This window comes from Astatotilapia calliptera, chromosome 15, assembly GCF_964374335.1.
Source record: "Astatotilapia calliptera chromosome 15, fAstCal68.1, whole genome shotgun sequence".
Lineage (NCBI taxonomy): Eukaryota > Metazoa > Chordata > Actinopteri > Cichliformes > Cichlidae > Astatotilapia > Astatotilapia calliptera.
The window spans coordinates 10,846,834-10,864,219 of record NC_137436.1 but is presented as its reverse complement, the minus strand read 5'-3'; the positions used below and the strand labels follow the sequence as shown (position 1 = coordinate 10,864,219).

The 17,386-nt window shown below is 39.8% G+C and overlaps 1 protein-coding gene across 4 annotated transcripts in view; it reads left to right on the top strand.

Annotated features, from left to right (window-relative positions):
• Positions 1-181: 181 nt before the first annotated feature.
• The window catches only part of wasf1 (WASP family member 1), a 62,237-nt gene continuing 45,032 nt past the window's right edge, over positions 182-17,386 (top strand). For 3 of the 4 annotated variants that reach the window (XM_026194016.2, XM_026194015.2, XM_026194011.2), the window contains exon 1: positions 215-662. The gene's annotated coding sequence lies outside the window, so the exon portion shown is untranslated. Of the gene's footprint in view, positions 663-17,386 lie in introns of all 4 variants that reach the window. The other variant, XM_026194014.2, reaches the window with a different exon arrangement.

The following is a 17,386-nucleotide window of genomic DNA, read 5'->3' as shown; positions in this document are numbered from 1 at the left end:
AAATACTAACGAGGCAGTATTTTGTTTTTCAAGATAAGCTGTCAGTATGTTGTTTAATGTGTTGTTGTGAATATATTGATTCACTGTGTGATTTTATTTTCTCTTCAACTGTAATGTTTGAAATAATCCAAATCAGTGTGTCCCTCCCTGAAATCGATTGGACAGCACAACACCAAGGTTTGAGATAATAAGCCAATACCGCGAACGCGCACGAGCCTCCCACGAGTACACTTCAGCAGCAGCATGGGACGTTTTCTCGCGCCCCAACAATAGAGTGGTACGTACCATTATTACCGATTTCAATGGGGACGTTTTCTTGTGGATATACGTAATTTCACACTACTTCTCTTAGAAAGAAAACAAATGTCGCATACGGGTAAAAATCAAAGTGGTTTTATGACGTGAAACCTGATGTAAGCTTAACCGGACTAGCTTTATTGCCAATTTCATCAACATTTGCCCAGAGAATCCCTTTGGAAAAAAAGTGGCTGGATTCATCTCCGCCGCCGCCTCTTCCAGCAGGAGTACATTTGATTACGGAGACAGTACAACCATGGATCCGACCCGGGGATTTAAATTTTTGGACACGGTGGCACACTCTGCTGCTCAGTAAGGATGGAGAGAAAATAAGAGGGTTTTTTTTCTTCTTACAAACGTATCAGGTAAATAATTTCTTTTTAAATTTTGCACTGCAGTGCATCATGCAAAATGGGACTTTAGTAACGTTATGTTATCGCTATTAGCACAGCGGCAACTTACCGTCATAAAACCGAGTCACCGTGTTGTAACATTAGACTTCAACTGGAGCTGCTCGACTAATAACGGTCTTGGTAATTTAAAACTGCCTGGCCATCACTGACTCCCACGTTTACCCGGTGTACAGTTGACAAATGTGGCAATGAGAACAACGTTAGGCTACCAAAGTGGTCAAAATCCCACAAAGTAGCCTACCTACCAGTAGCATTTTTATTTTTGAATGACTAAAGGAGGAATTGGTAATGGGACCGCTGGGTGATAAATTGCAGCTGCACATCTGCATGAGATCCCGCTGCAGCGTCTTGACATAGTGAGTCTGAAGAATATCACACTAGTGAGAAAAGCAGAGAGCAAATATTTGCAATGCTCCCCAATTAACCCAACGTGCATAAACAAATAAATAAAAAGACGTAGAGTGTGTTTTATTTGTTAGCGAGTTTGTGGAGTGGGCAGTTTGCTACAGTGTCATGAAGGGAACCACGGGCAGTTAATTTTATAAGAATGCATTGATTTGCCTCTGCGAGGCAGAGGAGAAGGAGGACAGGGGTTGGGGTCTATTCCAGCCAGCTTCGTTTGCAGTCATGGGGGGATGGTAAGCCTTCAGCCCAGTGAAAATCATGCTCTGTGAAATCCGAAACCTTCTTTGTACTACTTCAAGTGCAACAAGAAAAGTGGGCACGAGGGGCATCGTCGTTTTGTGACCGCTGTGCAGTAATCAGCTTTTATATGTAGTGACAGCACGAATATGTTCTTTGATACACAGGAGGCCGGCTAATATGGGCTTTGCACTTCATCAAAGTGAGCATATCTTTTCTACAGTCTGTCCAGTTGAGACAAACTAAGAGTTGGGTCTTTGGATTGCTGCAGGTAACTATTGCCTGCTGAGTGGCCAGCAGCATATTTCATGGTTTGCCTCTTTTAAAAATGCAATAGTAAATGTAAGAACAGCCTGTAGTGACAGTGTGGGTTCAGCTTCGTGGTTGATGATGAATGAATCACCTTTAGAAACATCAGCTGCAGAGCTATTGCTAAAAATCCATGTATGCCACTGTGGATGCTGCTTCTGACAGTGGATTAGTGTGCCTCTGATGTGTTAAAATAACAAATACAGAGCGAGGTAAACTAGGGTTTACATGTGATGGCAGGAATTTAATAATTATTCTTTTTTTTTCTAATAAATAGTGAGGTTAAAAAAAAGAAAGAAGCTATTTATCCTACAAGGCTAGACATCTTGTCCAAATCAACAAATGCAGAGCTCTGTACACTCACATTGCCTTGGCTGTGATTCAGTGGAATGCATAAATAAGACTTAATTCCTCAATTTGATCAGAAGCTGCATTAATAATTAATGCAGATAGAGAAGATGTTGACTCTTTCCAGATGACCTTAAATATTTACCTGTTATTTATATATATATATATATATATATATATATAAAATTATTTGGCTACAACCACTGAATACCCACCTAGTTCCACCTGAAAAAGACTTTGTGGGCCGAGAAGATCTGTCATGGTCCTGTATGATGGCTGGAGCAGAAGAACTCAACTTCAAGGGAAATACTACTTTAGTCTTGTTCTGATCAACTGTATGTGACCTGAACTGCAGATGAGTAAAATTTACAGTAGTGCAGTGAATGTCACCAAGACTCCAGATGAATGGATATCTTTTAAAAACGTTTAAAAAAAAATCTGTAGGTTAAGAGCATATGGCAGAAACAAAATGGTCTGTGGGCCATTGCAGCTGTTAAATATATCAGCCTGCAGGAGTGGCCTCCAAACTATCACATGACTGAGAACTATAGCCTAGCTTTCATAAGCGCTCAGAGGGATCATGCAGGGACCATTTGTCATATTGTTTGGATTCAGAGCTGGCTTGAGGACATAATCCAGAGACTGTCCCCTAACCACCGGTCTGATTCAGCCTCAGTGGACATGTCTTAAAGGATGTCTGATGTGGTCCAGACAAGAGGCAGTAGTTCAGTTTGAGGCAACTTCTTTTTAAAGCAGGCGACTTTCTGACCTTTATGTTATATGCATGTCTTTTTTGGTCCTGAAAAACGTCATGCCAAGGTGACAAATACACAGTTGAGGGCTCTGTTCACATTGGGCGCTCTTTGATACATGAATATATACAAAAGTTTCTCAGTTTTGCTACAGGTGTCTCCTCAGAATAGAATCGAGCCTATTGCCATTTTATGTTATGCTGTTTGTGAACTTTTTGCTGTGAGGGATGACATTTCATCAGTGTGCACTTCTCGTGCTTTTTTATTTAAATGTGTTTCATAGGCCCTCATGACTGAACAGCCTCCTGTGGAGGCTTTTGGAAGTCTATTATTTGTTGACAGTGCTCTGATCCTCTGCCAGTCTTTGACTTTCTCATGCTAGCAAGAAATCTCTTTCTCCTCTGCTGTCTTTTTTTAGGGTCTTTCTTTTTGGTCTTTCTCCTCAGAGGAGGAGAAGGGTGATAGGGGGACGCAGAATGACAGGGGTCATAAGGAAAGAGTGTGTAGAAAGAGAAAGGAGGGGAATAGATGAGAGTTAAGTGAGTGATGGGTGCCTGGCATGAAGAGGCGAGAGGAGGTGGTGGGAGGAAGGTGGGCTAGGGATTCTGGGAAAGGCAGAGAGCGCAAAAATGAATGCGAGTGTGCGTAATGTGTAATGCCAGCTTACGTGCCATTTAGTTGAGCTACAGGCAGCCCTCCTATCTCCCAGCTGTTAGGATCCTCCAGAGGGCCCAGCACACAGGAGCTATTGTTCTTCTTGGCCAGGCCCACAGCTCTATAATACTGCTTCTGTCTGCAGTGTGAACTGGTCTGACAGAGAGACACCAGTGCACGGTTAAGCCTCCCTGACTGGTGCTCCTTGTGTCTTACTACCACTGCCTCCACCACTTCCAAGAGTTTACACCAACTGCCTCACTGTATTTCTTTAACCATTTCTTTTTAACTTGCTTTTCTTCAGTAGGGGATGCTGTCCACGTTCTCTCCTTTATTAATTTTTTGCTTTGCTTCCATGTCTTAATCCAGTCCTCGGTCAAACTCCAGGGATGGAAGTTGTCATAGTGTGCCTTAACTCAGGACTTACTGTTGTGCCTCATGGCAGATAATGTTTTGCTTTCTTTCAGTGATGCCACCCTGGAACAAAGGTAGAACGCCATTTTCAGAAATAAAATACATTACTTCTATTGAGAAGAAAGGCTTAATATCTCCAAAGATATATAAAATCCAAAATTTTGATCACAGAGCACCATAACTTGATCTTTAGTCTTAAAAATCTGCTATACCATGTCTTTTATAAATCTGGCATAGTAAGTAACTCTCTGCCTTTTGTCTTTTATCTTCACACAAGGGAGGAGAGGGTGTTGACAGGCTTTCTTAGAGTTGACAAGGTAACTCTGAAAAAGACTTGCCTGATAGTGCCAGAGGGACAGTCAACTGGACAAAAAGAAAGATATCACAACTGAGTTTAAGGGTACCCCTTTCCCATCTGTAACGATCTGTTATCTGTCTTTCCGTCATCTAAAGCTGAATGGAACACAAGGCGTTATTCCCTTCAGTTTATTTGCCTTCGTTATATCTACACAGCACGCTGTTGCTGCCACAGCTGCACAGTGTTTAAACACATGCAAGAGTTCTCTCATTCACTACATCACTTGAGGCTCTGACGAGTTTTAAAAAGGATTTGTCTTGAGTTGAGACTGTATTTCATATCTGTCAGATGCAGCTTGAGGAATAGGAAGTGTATGTACGTGCTGTCTTAGCAGTCTATGGTACAGAGCTGATTAAAAAAACAAAACAAAAAAACAAGCAAGCAAGTAAATAAATAAATAAATAAAAATATAAGGAAAAAAGGTTGAAGGCTTGAAATTCTGGCTAAAAATATTTTGTCAACTTCCAGCTCATAGTATAACAATCATGAGGTCTTTTCTGGGCTCACATGCTGCAAATTTAATAAAGAATCCTCTTTGGACTTGACATAATAGGCACGCATTTGGGAAATGGAGCACCATGGTGTCCCATGACTGACCTGGCTTATTCTGCCAGCTGAAAGCCAAAATCGCTACACAATGGGGTAAACTGTGGACGGTTGAAGCCACTCCCCTGGTGTCAAGTGTATGTTTGGAAGGTAAATGTAGTCTGATCCCTTTCTCGGCACAATGTAGGCTTCATCTGCTTTAGGAGCAAACTGGATACACGGTTCTCCCTGGGAACTTTAGGCTCAGAGACTAACAGTGTTTGTATTTGTGCGTATATGATGTCCAGAGTTGGGGGTTTTCTAGGCGTTTATATTGGCAAAGCAGTTAAATTGTAAGTTGCCTTTTCTCAATTTAGATCACCATTTATTTTTTTCTGCCTTGTTTGCTACCATTAGTCAGTGCTGCTTTCTGACTTCAAAACGATCTCCTCAGCTGCACTTAGAGCATGTGCATATTTGAATGCATTTGAATATTCAAAGTTAGGCAAAATAGAGCCATAATGTTTCGCACAGAATAAAAATATAATCTCTTCTGTTTTACCCGTCTTCCTCATTTTGAATACGTGTGTTCTTTTTCTGTCTTGATTTCAGCCATATCTTCAGTCTCCTATTTTTGCCCATTTCACTGATTGGTTCTTATTGAGCTGGAATGGCTGATGCCCTGGTCATTGTGATCATGTGCGATGATTGATGGAGGCTGAAAAATGGAAAGCAAAAGCACCTTTATCACAGCCACAGCTTGAATCTCTCTTGTCAAGACTTAGTATGTCTGTGTTCAATTACAGATGCACCGAATTTTCATCAGGATTTTCATAAGCACTCATTTTTCTTCTCTGTTTCTCTCCCTGTGGTGGAGCAGGGAATACGTTACCATCAAGAATAACGAAGAAAATAAGAGATGCAGATGAGATTTTCTCTTGGGCGTATTATGTTTTACACAATTTCTTTAGATCTAGTTCAGGATTATTGTTACCCTGAAGACTACCATGTTTGTTAGAAGTGCTGCTGCTATAAAAGATCTTAATATTATAAAATGTTATTTAAATAGTAGTCTTTAAAAGAGGAAAACAAAGCCATGGCTAATAAAAAAATGCAAAAAGGGATGGAGGAAAATGGTGGGAAAAGAGGACACAAATGGAGCAGTAACCTTAGTGTACACCTTCAGTGTGTTTGTCCACTGTTTCACAGCAGGGGTGCCTGTGCACACAGGCAACTGCTGCTTTCAATTAGAAGCCAATATTTGGCTGTTCATTTACAGCTCGCAGCAAGGATCCAGCTCTGCTTTGATTTGCATGAGGCCCAAGTACAAGGCTTGTCTGATTTGCACTGGATGGAAGCCCAGCAGAGGCTGTGAGTGTAAGCTGCTCTTCCCTCTCAGATGGGACGATCGGAAGTGGAGGCTCGCCTTTCCTTTTGTCTCTGATGGTTAGCAGCAAATGCCAAATTCAATTAAACCCTCTGCAAGAAACCTCCTATTCAGTAACCACTTCATCTTTTTTTCTTTCTTTTTTTTTTTAAATACATGCTTATCATAAAGCGATTCTGTCAGTCCTCCAGCACAAAAACTGCTCCAGAGCAGGGGTCAGATGGAGTTTAGGCATTTGTTACTGGCTGTAGGATAGGGCGTCAATGTGTGAAGGTTTTGCTTCAGTAGAATCCTATATGCTGTAATTTTCCTGTAAAATTCATTGCTGTGGCCAGAGGAAATATGGAGGTAGTTATTGATTGTGATTATCTACTGTCAGGCCTCTCTAAAGTAGAGTAAGATGTATCTGATATGATGCTGAATCAAAGTCATTCTAAACTGCCAAGCCATGGGAATGGTCTGAGATGCAGCAGTTGCTTACATAACAGTCTTTCATTTATAGACACATGCCCACAGCTAAGAGCGTGTCTAGGCTCACTGTTATGTAAGAAAGAGAAAAATCCTCTGTGTTCATATACATTAGAGATGATACATCTTGAGATAAGTTATGTTTCTAGACTAACATTACCAGTATGGATTATTTATTAGTTGTACATCTAGAGCAATAGGTGGGGGATCAATGTGTGTGTTTTTTGCTTGTGTATCACACCTGACATCACGCATATCCTGGTGCATTTTTATTTATTTATTTTTAAACATTTAGTGCTGTTGAGTGGGTCACAAGATGGCCGATGTGTGAATGTGATTCATTGCCTCAGAGGTCAGAGTGTAGCCAGCCAGTGAGCTGTAACTGTGAACTGTCATCCGCTTGACATAGCCACTTACTACTCCGCTGTTTTTATGATGCAGGACACTGATGGCTATGGTCTGCCCATTGCAGAATTAGTTTGAGCTGAGAACACAAAAATGCAAATAGGACTGTGGCAAAAAGAATACTGATGACAGTTATTTCAGTCGGTACTTTAAGCTGAAACCTCTAATGTGTTCTAGTTCCACGCCATTAATATAGTGAATGACATAACAGATTGTGCTAGCTCACCACGGCAGGAAATTCTGCTCTTTTCCTGCTGCAGAGAAATGTTAATTTTGTTTGTCGTGTTGCAACTGGCTGGTTGACAGTTCCTAACTTTATCAGTACAGTATGCATTTCTATTCAAAATTACTTGCTCTGTCAGTTGCGTTTCCATTGCATACCAATATCAATAGAATACAGTCAACATGGCAGTCAGTAAATCTGCCATTTACACAGGTATAAAGTAAGTTCTTAGAAGGTACTTGCATATTACACCTGAATCCCAACTCTCTTCTGCTATACCTTTATTAAAAACAAAACAAAACATAATTCTAGCACCACACCTCCCCATTACATGAATAAAGGCTCTTTGAAGACCTTAAAGGCTACCTTTTATCCCTTTCTATATTTTCTGTGATATGTATACTATTAAGGTTATTTACATTTATATTTGGATTAAACGTGGCCAAAGTTTCAGATAAACTGAGGGAACACCATGCACACCATGGATAAGGTAAATAAGAATTATTTTGAACTGTGAATCATGCAAAGCTGCCCTAAAAGTATCCAGAATAAAATGATGGGACTAGAAATTAGATCAATGGGTTCACTTTAGCAACTTTATTTTTTTTTTCCCCCATAAGTGCACAATGAAAATAAAATGCATTCACTTTATCTTGCCATCTAGGGTGTAGATGCAGTGTACACCCCAGATGGCAGGTGTTCAGGCTAGTGCACCAGTTGGATAAATAACATACATATATCTGGAAGGTTTTTGTTGCCGCCTGAAATTTTACTCCCAAATTTAAAGACGTTTGCGTGCCTTTATTCCAACCTATTGGTGCAAGGTGTAAATTCAAATTCAGTAGCACAATGGTCACATTTAAAAACTGTCACAGAAATACATACGGACCACATGAAACATCCGTGATAACCTGGAAAAGTTAGTTCTGTGAACGGTGGCATGTGGACTGCAGTAATAATGGTCCTGTTGTTTTGCAGGAAAGGTTATTCAGCCCTTGTTTAGGCTCTAAAGCAATCCATAATGGCAAGAGCCAAAAAAAAGAGTCAATCGCTGGGATGGTGGGTGATCACTTAAGGTGCTCTCTGAGTATTAAATTTGATGAAGATTTTCTGTCATAATCTGCACTCCCTTCTGAGCTGCAGATTATGACATATAGGAGATGGGTATTCACCAAAGAATGTTGTCTGCTTGTGTTTGCTTAATCAGCCTTATAGCTGGTTAAATGCCAGGTCATTATTTGGATTAGCATAGCGTGAGCTGCCTGGAGGAAAGCCATCCTCCTCTATCTAAAGAGTAAAGAGGCAGCCCACATAGGTCCTTCCTGGAGTGTAGGATAAGGTCAAAGAACCATTTTACTTTAGTGTGTTTGGTTGTATAAATGCTAGCGGCATCTTGAGGCAGAAGTCTAGTTTGCGTAGCCTCAGGAGGACAGATGGGTGCTGACAGACAGACCTGGCCTCGGCACTTGGCCTGCTGGAAAGCTTTTTTCTTTTTTCTTTTTTTCCCTTAGTTTGTCTCGCCTTCTTCATTACAAGCTTCCTGTGTGCTTCCTGTCTCACTCACACCTCTCATCCACTGCCTCTCACATATATATTATATTCCTCTCTGTCGTGTCCTACTTTACATAAGCAGAAGCTGCACATTCACTGCTGACTGCTTTCGGTGAAGCTCATGATTGCTGGTTTTGCGGTCAACATTAAGTCGTAGTTGTACATCAGCCATGTCTGAAGGATTGATCAGATTTAAAATGAGTGCAAGGAAAGGTGACAGAGAGTAACGGTAACAGAGAGGAAGCAGAAGAAACAAGGGCACATGTTGCCTAGAGCTTTATATATAATTTTCCCAATGCATAATTAATTAAAAAAAAAAAAAGAATATTTGTAGTTTTTTTTTTTCAGCCAATTGAGCTATTTAATTCGTTTAAGTTATTTAATTTAAAAGCTTATTTTAAATTGCCACTATACTACCATCAAGGTCTTAGTCTAAAGCAGGGGTGTCAAACTCAAATACACAGTGGGCCAAAATTCAAAACTGGAACAAAGTCGCGGGCTAACTTTAATATTTATTGAAAATAAGAATGAATCTTTCCTTATGGACTCAAATAAGTTTTGCTGGAAAACTGAATATGGAACAAGCAAAGCTTAATACTAAACAATATATATATATATTAGCTGTATAATACCAGTAGGCCTGCTCTAATAGTAATTTGGTATGGCCAAATGTAATTAGGCTGCGGGTCAAATTTGGCCCACGGGCCAGAGTTTGACACCTATGGTCTAAAGCATGACTAGTTTAATTGCCTTCATTAGAACCTACATGCTTACTTGGTGAGTTGTTTATTGTATTTAGCTGTTGCAAACACCTGACAGTTACCTTCTCACTTTCTATAGACACCTGCAACAAGCAGGGGGGAATCAAGTTTATTTCACGGTTTTCATAACATTATTTTTCTGATTTAAATTAAATAAAATTAGTTCCTATATAAGTTAAACCATATTAATCTTTAAAAATGTATTTAATTAATTCAAGTTATCAAATTTAAAAGATAAGTTTATATTGTCAGTGTATTACTATCACGGTTTGATTCTAAAAGAGTCACTGGTTTCATTGCTTTCCTTAACACTAACATGCTTACTTCGTGAGTTGTTGTATTTTGTTGTTGCAAACCTGTCACCCTTAGGTTTATCATTCATTGACAAGGTCAAAAATCCCATTTCCTGATTTATTTATTTATTTTAATTTTTAATATCAAAAAAGAGAGTGGAAACATAGAGTTGTTCACACCTTATTATTGTTATTGTTATTATTGTTTTTTTTTCAATGTTCAGATTTTTTTTCCTTGCAACTGAAACAGAGAGCATATTAGAGATTGGAATCGAGAAGCGGTTCTTGTAGAAAACCAGTTCATAGTAGCTCAATTCCTTTGAATCATTAGCCTGCCTGTCTATTGATCCTGCTTATCAGTTCTTGCACTCTCACTATAATCAGCTGTTTTCAGTTCGAAAGTCAGAGGAGGAAAATAGCGAGGCAGTCTAGAGCATGGATATGCACGTTTATGTTTATTGCACAAAAGGGCGAGATAAATGGTAACGTGGTAAAGTAGAAAACTGCATCCAGGAAAGAAACGACCGCATTATGCTGCTAACACAAGTTTGTTTTTTTGCAAGCATCTACTAGGTCGGCATGCTAAGCTAAGCTAGGCAAGAACCCAGAGTAAAAGCTTAGTGATTGCCGACCCCAGCAGCCAGACCCTTAACTTAACAAGTAACAAACAGATGAGCAGTCAGGCTGTAGCCTCTCTTTCTACCTGTTCCCTTTTCTAAAGCAGATTCAATGTGACGGTTGCTTTTTTTGTGCTTGTTTTCATCTTTGCTTTGTGCGGTTAGGTTTGTATTCTACCAGGAGAAAGATCTTCGAGATGTGTGTACTCATTAGGAATTTGTGTTGGTCAGTGCGGTTGTAGCCTCAGGTTTAAATGGCGATTATGAGATGGCGTGTTTCAGCTGTTTTAAAGAGTAACATGAAAGAGCAACATGAAAGTAATTTAACAAGTACTATAACAAATTACATTTTCCCAGGAGTAGTTAAGTGACGTACTGCATTACCCTTAAGAAAAGCGTTTTGTGTAATATGTGTAATGATGACTTTTTTTGAGTAACGACTCTAACAGTGATCACAACAAACAGGGGAAATACCTCAACAAACATGCAAACCTTTGACGCACAGCATGCAACTAATTTGCATGAATATAATTTCCTTATTGCTGCTTGGCAACGGTGGTTATTCTCAAAATGGAGCCGGTGAGAACTTAGTCTGGAATCAGTTGCCAGTGTTCTCGGCTCTTACTGGTGACTGGCCAGTCAGCCTCCCTGATCTTCTCTTTCATGCATGTGCAATATGGGCACAGCACCATAAGCTCGCTCACAGCCACATGCTAACATGCTAGCATGTGTTAGCATTTTCTTCACTGTAAAAAGGCACAAAATTTGCCAAAGTAAACACAGGCAGTAGTTGGTGCCGTTCTAGAAAATTTTCCACTAACCATCAAGCTGTTCAGTCGAAATGCTGTTGAGAGAGTGCATTAACTTGAATGTCTTATTATTCCTTGCAAATACCCAAATTTTGCTTAGTTATAGAAAATAGAAGAAACTTATTTCCCCGGGCTTTGATTTGGATCACAAATTATTAAAATGCATTGGGGAGTTTAACGAACCTTGTTCCTGAGTCTGAGCTTACTTGATTAATATATGTAGTGTATTTACTGCAGGGGGCCTCTTTTCCTGAATTTCTCCTGCATATCTGTTAAGGGGCGGAAGACACTTCTATGTTTGCAAAGTGAAGGGCTCTTATGTGTGGGAGGGAGAGCTGAACTATTAGTTTAGCTTAGGAAGTGCTTATCTAGTAGCAGAGGAGCATCGAGAGCTCTGGGTTGTCGAATGATGCAGTGGTGACTATGATTGACAAGGGCAGGGTGTCTCAGATATCCTAACACACACACACTCTCAGGGGTGCAGTGATGAGGAGGGTGGCAGAGAAGCCAAAGTTTGACCAACCGTAATAGATAATAAAGAATCGTGTGGGAGCAGAGATAACGGCTACTATAGATTGTCTCTTTCTTATTCGTCTGTTACTTTTGCCTGTGTAGACACGCACACACACACACACACACACACACACACACACACACACACACACACACACACACACACACACACACACACACACACGCAAGCCTCACTTATTGCGGCTGAGGAGACTAGAGGCTTGAAATATGCCCACCGATAAGAAGAGAAAAAAACCCCAGAAGCAAACAGGTAGAGGGACTACGCAAGTCAGGGGCTTTCTACCTGTCGGAAGAATTGGATTTTGCTTCCCTTTCAAGATGTGCCAACAGGAGACGAGCAGAGAGCCTCACAATGCCTGGTGACAGCCAAAAGAAAGAGGGAGAAAAGGGACCAAGAGGTGCTTTGTCTCCCTCATCTTTGTACCATTGTCACCCGTATTGCTTTCTCTAGAGACAAGAAACTGGATTTTTTTTTTTTTGATCTAATGATCAAATCTATATGGATGACTTGTGTGTGTATGTGTGTCCATGTGTGTGGATGCAGATGGAAGACAGGATTGTGTCTGTAGACCAGCATGCACACAAGCGCTCCTATTCACTGAATATAGTGAACTGAATCATGCAGACACCTTAAGTAACAGTCTGCCATAATATAAAAATGTCTTCTCATTGCTTGGAAAAACTGCCTGGTAAGCCTGGAGATTACCATTATTCAATGTAATGACAGAGTAAGTGAATGACCAAAGCCTTAATTGAGTCAAATCTTCTATAGTACTGTTAATACAAGCCTGTTAGACCACATTTTATAATTTGCTTTAGCTTCTTTTTTTTTTTCTGTAGAGATTCATTCTTTCCTCCCACCCAGTTGTCTAGATTAGCATCTACCATTTTGACTTGCAGAGGGATTTTAAAATCGTCCAGGATTAAATGTGTGCGTGTGCATAAGGTGGAGGAAGCCAGTGTGGTGGTCATGAGATATCAGAAGGCACAGGTCAAAAAATGCCTGCGGCTGACCTGTTGACCCCTAATGAGCAAACTGTTTCTATATATCGTTAGCTTCATAGCATAATTGCCTAAGTCATTTGACTAAGTCAATGACTTAGGCACTTATGCTATGAAGCTAACGATATGGAAAAGGGCCTAAAGGGCAGTGACTGGCCTCTGCCTTCTTGGCTGCTACTGTAGGACCACCTATTACTATCATTTTTTAGGTTTAAGATATGTATTTGATACTGTAGTTTATTATATCCTTTTGTTTTACATCTGTTTAATGACTAGTTACACTTTCAAGGTGCTCAATTAGTGTTTGACCCAAGTCATACTGACCCATGTGGCTCTTTGTCATTGTTTACACAAATGCAAGTCAGCAGTGAGAAACAGAGATGGGCAGTAATCCGATTACTTTTTCAAGTAACAAGTAAAGTAAGGGATTACTATTGCAAAAAAGGTAATTAGATTACTGCCGCTTTCCCGTAAGCACGCTGCATTACTAAAACCGTGATGATTTTTTTTTTTTTTTTTGCAAGTGTCTCTCATGACAGTGACGTAAGCGAGTGCGATTTTCATGGCAACAGCTGTGTGCAGATCAACAACGGATAATATATCGAGTGCGGGAGAGAGTATGAGTGTGCAGCATTTAAAGCGTGGAAGTACTGACCTTACTTTGAGTTTGATTCCGTAAAAAGTGACAAAAACATTGGCGTCCGCTGTTCACTGCGTGGGAAGAAAACTTATTTTTACAGCTAAAAAAAACCCCTAAATGTCCGAGCAAGCACAGAGTACGCTGCCACGGAGTGGGAAATTCACAGACAAACTCGCGGATTCTTCAGTAATTAGTTACTGATTACTTTTTTCAAGTAACGTGACCAACACTGGTGAGAAATGCATTATGTTACGGTGTCAAGTAACTTGACACTTCTTTTTGGTAAGTCAGTTAAATTATATTTAAACACTGATTATTTATTTCTAAGTCACAATTAGACTGACAGTAGGGGTGGACTCAAAATTATATCAAGATATTTAAAGGAAATGTGCAATATTGATATTCATGATGAAATTTTAAAAAATGGTGATGTTTTATTGGGGAATGCAGTTGTCAAGCAGAAGCATTTATTTGTGCAAGCAAAATGAAGTGTATTTTCCAGAGCTGTTGGAGAAGTATGTTGCAAATTTGCATTACAAACAACTCAGTTTGAGACTGGCAGGAGACACAGGGTTGTGATGGAAAGGGCATCAATTCAATAAATTTTGTTTATATAGTGCCAAATCAGTCATCTCAACACCCTTTATATTGTAAGGTAAAGACCCTACAGTGATACAGAGAAAACCCCAACAACCAGATGACCCGCTATGAGAACGCACTTGGTGACAGTGCATTCTCATAATGGGAAGAAAGCTCTGGAAGAGCCAGGATGAGGAAGGCAACATGCTGCAACATGCCTGATCTCAGACATCCCTGGCTCATCTCATTGTTTGTACTGGAGGACGTGAACACTTGGGGTCGCAATGTCATTGCTGTGACACTTTTATTTCACATATAAATTTGATATGACATGGCACAACACTAGTTGACCGTCCCTGGTTTTGGTAAGCTACAGTGTGAACAAAGAGGATGCAGCTCATGGCATGCTTGCTTGAGGAATGTATCATTAGAAAATGTTATAGTTAGCTGAATCAGTTAGAGCTTGCTCAAATGAGCACTTGATATCACCCCAGTGGTCAGCCCTGCTGTTCTGTACCACTGGTGCCGCCTTAAGCCTCCTCACAGCAAGGGCATCTTCACTAACCATCATTGTTCTGGTCTCCAGGCGCCATATTCTCAGAATCATCTCTCATGCACAGATACAAACACTGACATTGCACACAGCCACAAGACAGCCCATGAGAGGTCTGCACAGCTGCTCTGGGCACTGTCTGATCGGTCTAGTTTAGACCACAAATCTGCCTTGATTTCCCTCTTGCTTCTCTCATATAACCATTTCGCAATTCCTGCCAAATGCTACTGGGTTCGTTGAATGGTCTTGAATGGATGTTGCTATTGTTGTATTCACAAACACATTGGTTCATGGTAGGTGTGCCTTGTGCGTGCATGTCTCAGGTTGTCTCAACATATGAAATTTGCATAGGAAAAAAATTATGGAACTGGTTGTTTTGTTTGGTTTTTATTATGTAAATTTAAAAAAATTATTTATATAAACTTTGGAAGTTAAAGACTTTTTTTTTGGCCTTATTTAAACACATCTCACTGTACTCAAGGCAGTGGTGCAGGAGAGACTGACTGAAATACACTTTGCCTCCAAGCTGTTTTACAAACCTCCTCTCGTCTTTTCAGTCTCAGACCATGATGCATTCTTAGATGTAGATCAAAGGGAATTGACAGAAGAACAGTTCAACTATAGTGTGCTGAATTTGGACTTTTGCACCAGAGGTAGGTAGATAGAGGTGTGATGCAGTGATCAACATGAAAATGTGAGTGCTTAAGGCGCAGGCGCAGCATAGCAGGGTGCCATATCTTGTGATTCATGTCACTTTATTTTGAGAATAACTGCTTCTGACTTGTTCTCCCCCTGGTGTATTTATTTCAGTCAAATGAATGTGAATTGGTATGTTGTACAGTACTGAATAACAATGCCTACTGTACTGCAATATATGAGAAAAATTGCAGTATCAATGAAATATTAGCTTCTACTGTCCAGATTTTTTTTTTTACTTCTCCTCTCTGCCCTAGAACACAGAGGCCCTGTTGTAGACTCAGGGATTGATCTCAATGAGAAAAGATGATCTCTCTCCTTCTCCCCTGATACCACCCACACAGCTTTTTCTTTTTTCTGCCGCAAGCATCCCCCTCTCAGCCCACCTCATATTCCCCCCTTTTTCTCTTTCTCTCTTTGTCTGGAGACCCTCTATTTCTGAACAGAGCTCAGAAAACTTTAAACTTGCAGAAGAAGTTATGGTTCTTCTGTGAAAGTCTGTCCAATTTTATTCATAAAGAAGATACCTTAAAAAGGGCACACCGCTATACATGAGCTATACATTGTGTGGTACTGTGTACAGTACTCTGCAAAGGTCTTGAGACATCCATTTTCCTAGAATAGCAGCAGTGAATTATTGAAACATGTGAAAACATAAATGGATTTATGGTATATAAGGCAAAAACAGTTTGAACAATTCTAATAAGCTTAAGAGTGAATATTTGGCATGACCACCGTTATTCTTCAACTCAGTTTGAACTCTCTTAGACAAACTTTTTTATATTTTCTTTAAGTATTCATCAAGGCTTTCTCCAGGCTTCTTGAAGGACATTCAAAGATGATCGCACACTGCTTTAATAATGTTGAAGTCCAGGCTTTAGGAAAGGCAACTCATGGCATATGTTTTTTTTCTGTTCAGGTAAGTTTTTAATCCATAGGCATCATTGTCATTCTGAAAAATAAAGTTGTTGCCAGTCAGACACTTTGGCATTGTATGAATGATCAAAGATCCTGTTTTGTTTTGTTTTGTTTTTTTGTTCAAAGTCCAAAGAAAAACTTTGAAAGACCCTCAAAGTCTAGAGAACTATTTCTCAAGACCAAATGAAAAAGTCTGCCTCCTTGGAAGCAACATATAAAGATAGGAGGTTCGGCTCAAAACTTTTGCACAATATTGTTTTTAAAGAAACCATGTCAGTCTTCTTTCACAAAGAATCTTCAAAACAAAACTATGAATAGTGAAGATGGAGTAAATATAATGACTTGGCATACATTTTTTTTAAAAAATATAACAACATGACAAAATGCACAAAAAATAAAAGTATTTTTCAAATTTGTCATGACTTTATTTCTTAGAAAGCTAATGTATGACCTTTTAATTTTTTTTTTCTAAAGAGATTTGGATTTGCCATTTGAGAGACAGTCTTGCTCTCCCATTCCACAAATTGTGCAGACGTCAAGGACGACGCCATAGCAGATGTTACCATCAGTGAGTGATTTCATTGTCTGAAACTGAAACATAAAAAGACTGTAAAAGAATATTAAAATTATGTCTTTAGTACAAGAAGAAGAGTTCAAGAAGTCACAAAAAGAATGAGACCAACACTAGAGAAGATGAGAATAAGCCTTGGTGTTACAATGACATGCTGAAAAGAAATAAAGCAGCACCTGGGTTTCTGAACCGAAGGGAACTGCTTTACTTGACCAGTAATCTAGTAAAGCAAGAATCTGTTGGGTGGGTGGGTGTCTCTGTTCTTCACTTTTCCCAACAATTGATCCATTTCTCACTTGGCATCTGTCTTGCTTTTGATCCAAGGAAGTGCGATGTCGAGTTTGAAGTTGTTTGGAAGTCTATATTTTGGCTAAATGTTGTTTACTGTGACACTTTTACAACAGTCAGAGATGCAGCTTGTGAAATGGCATGACACTCAACCGTATGGCACACCAGCCCGTAAGGGGACCTCCAAGGGCTGTCAGACTTCACCCCACAGCATTGTGTATCGAAATGTGACAACCAAACTGAGCCCGAGGTGCCAAAAGTAGTCCAAATGCGTGCTGTGTGAGAATAAATGTTAGCCTATGTGTGGAAAACCAGGCCAGATAATGTTTTATATCTGGATTGTAGTTCAAGAGTGTTGAGGATTCCAACCAAATATTGG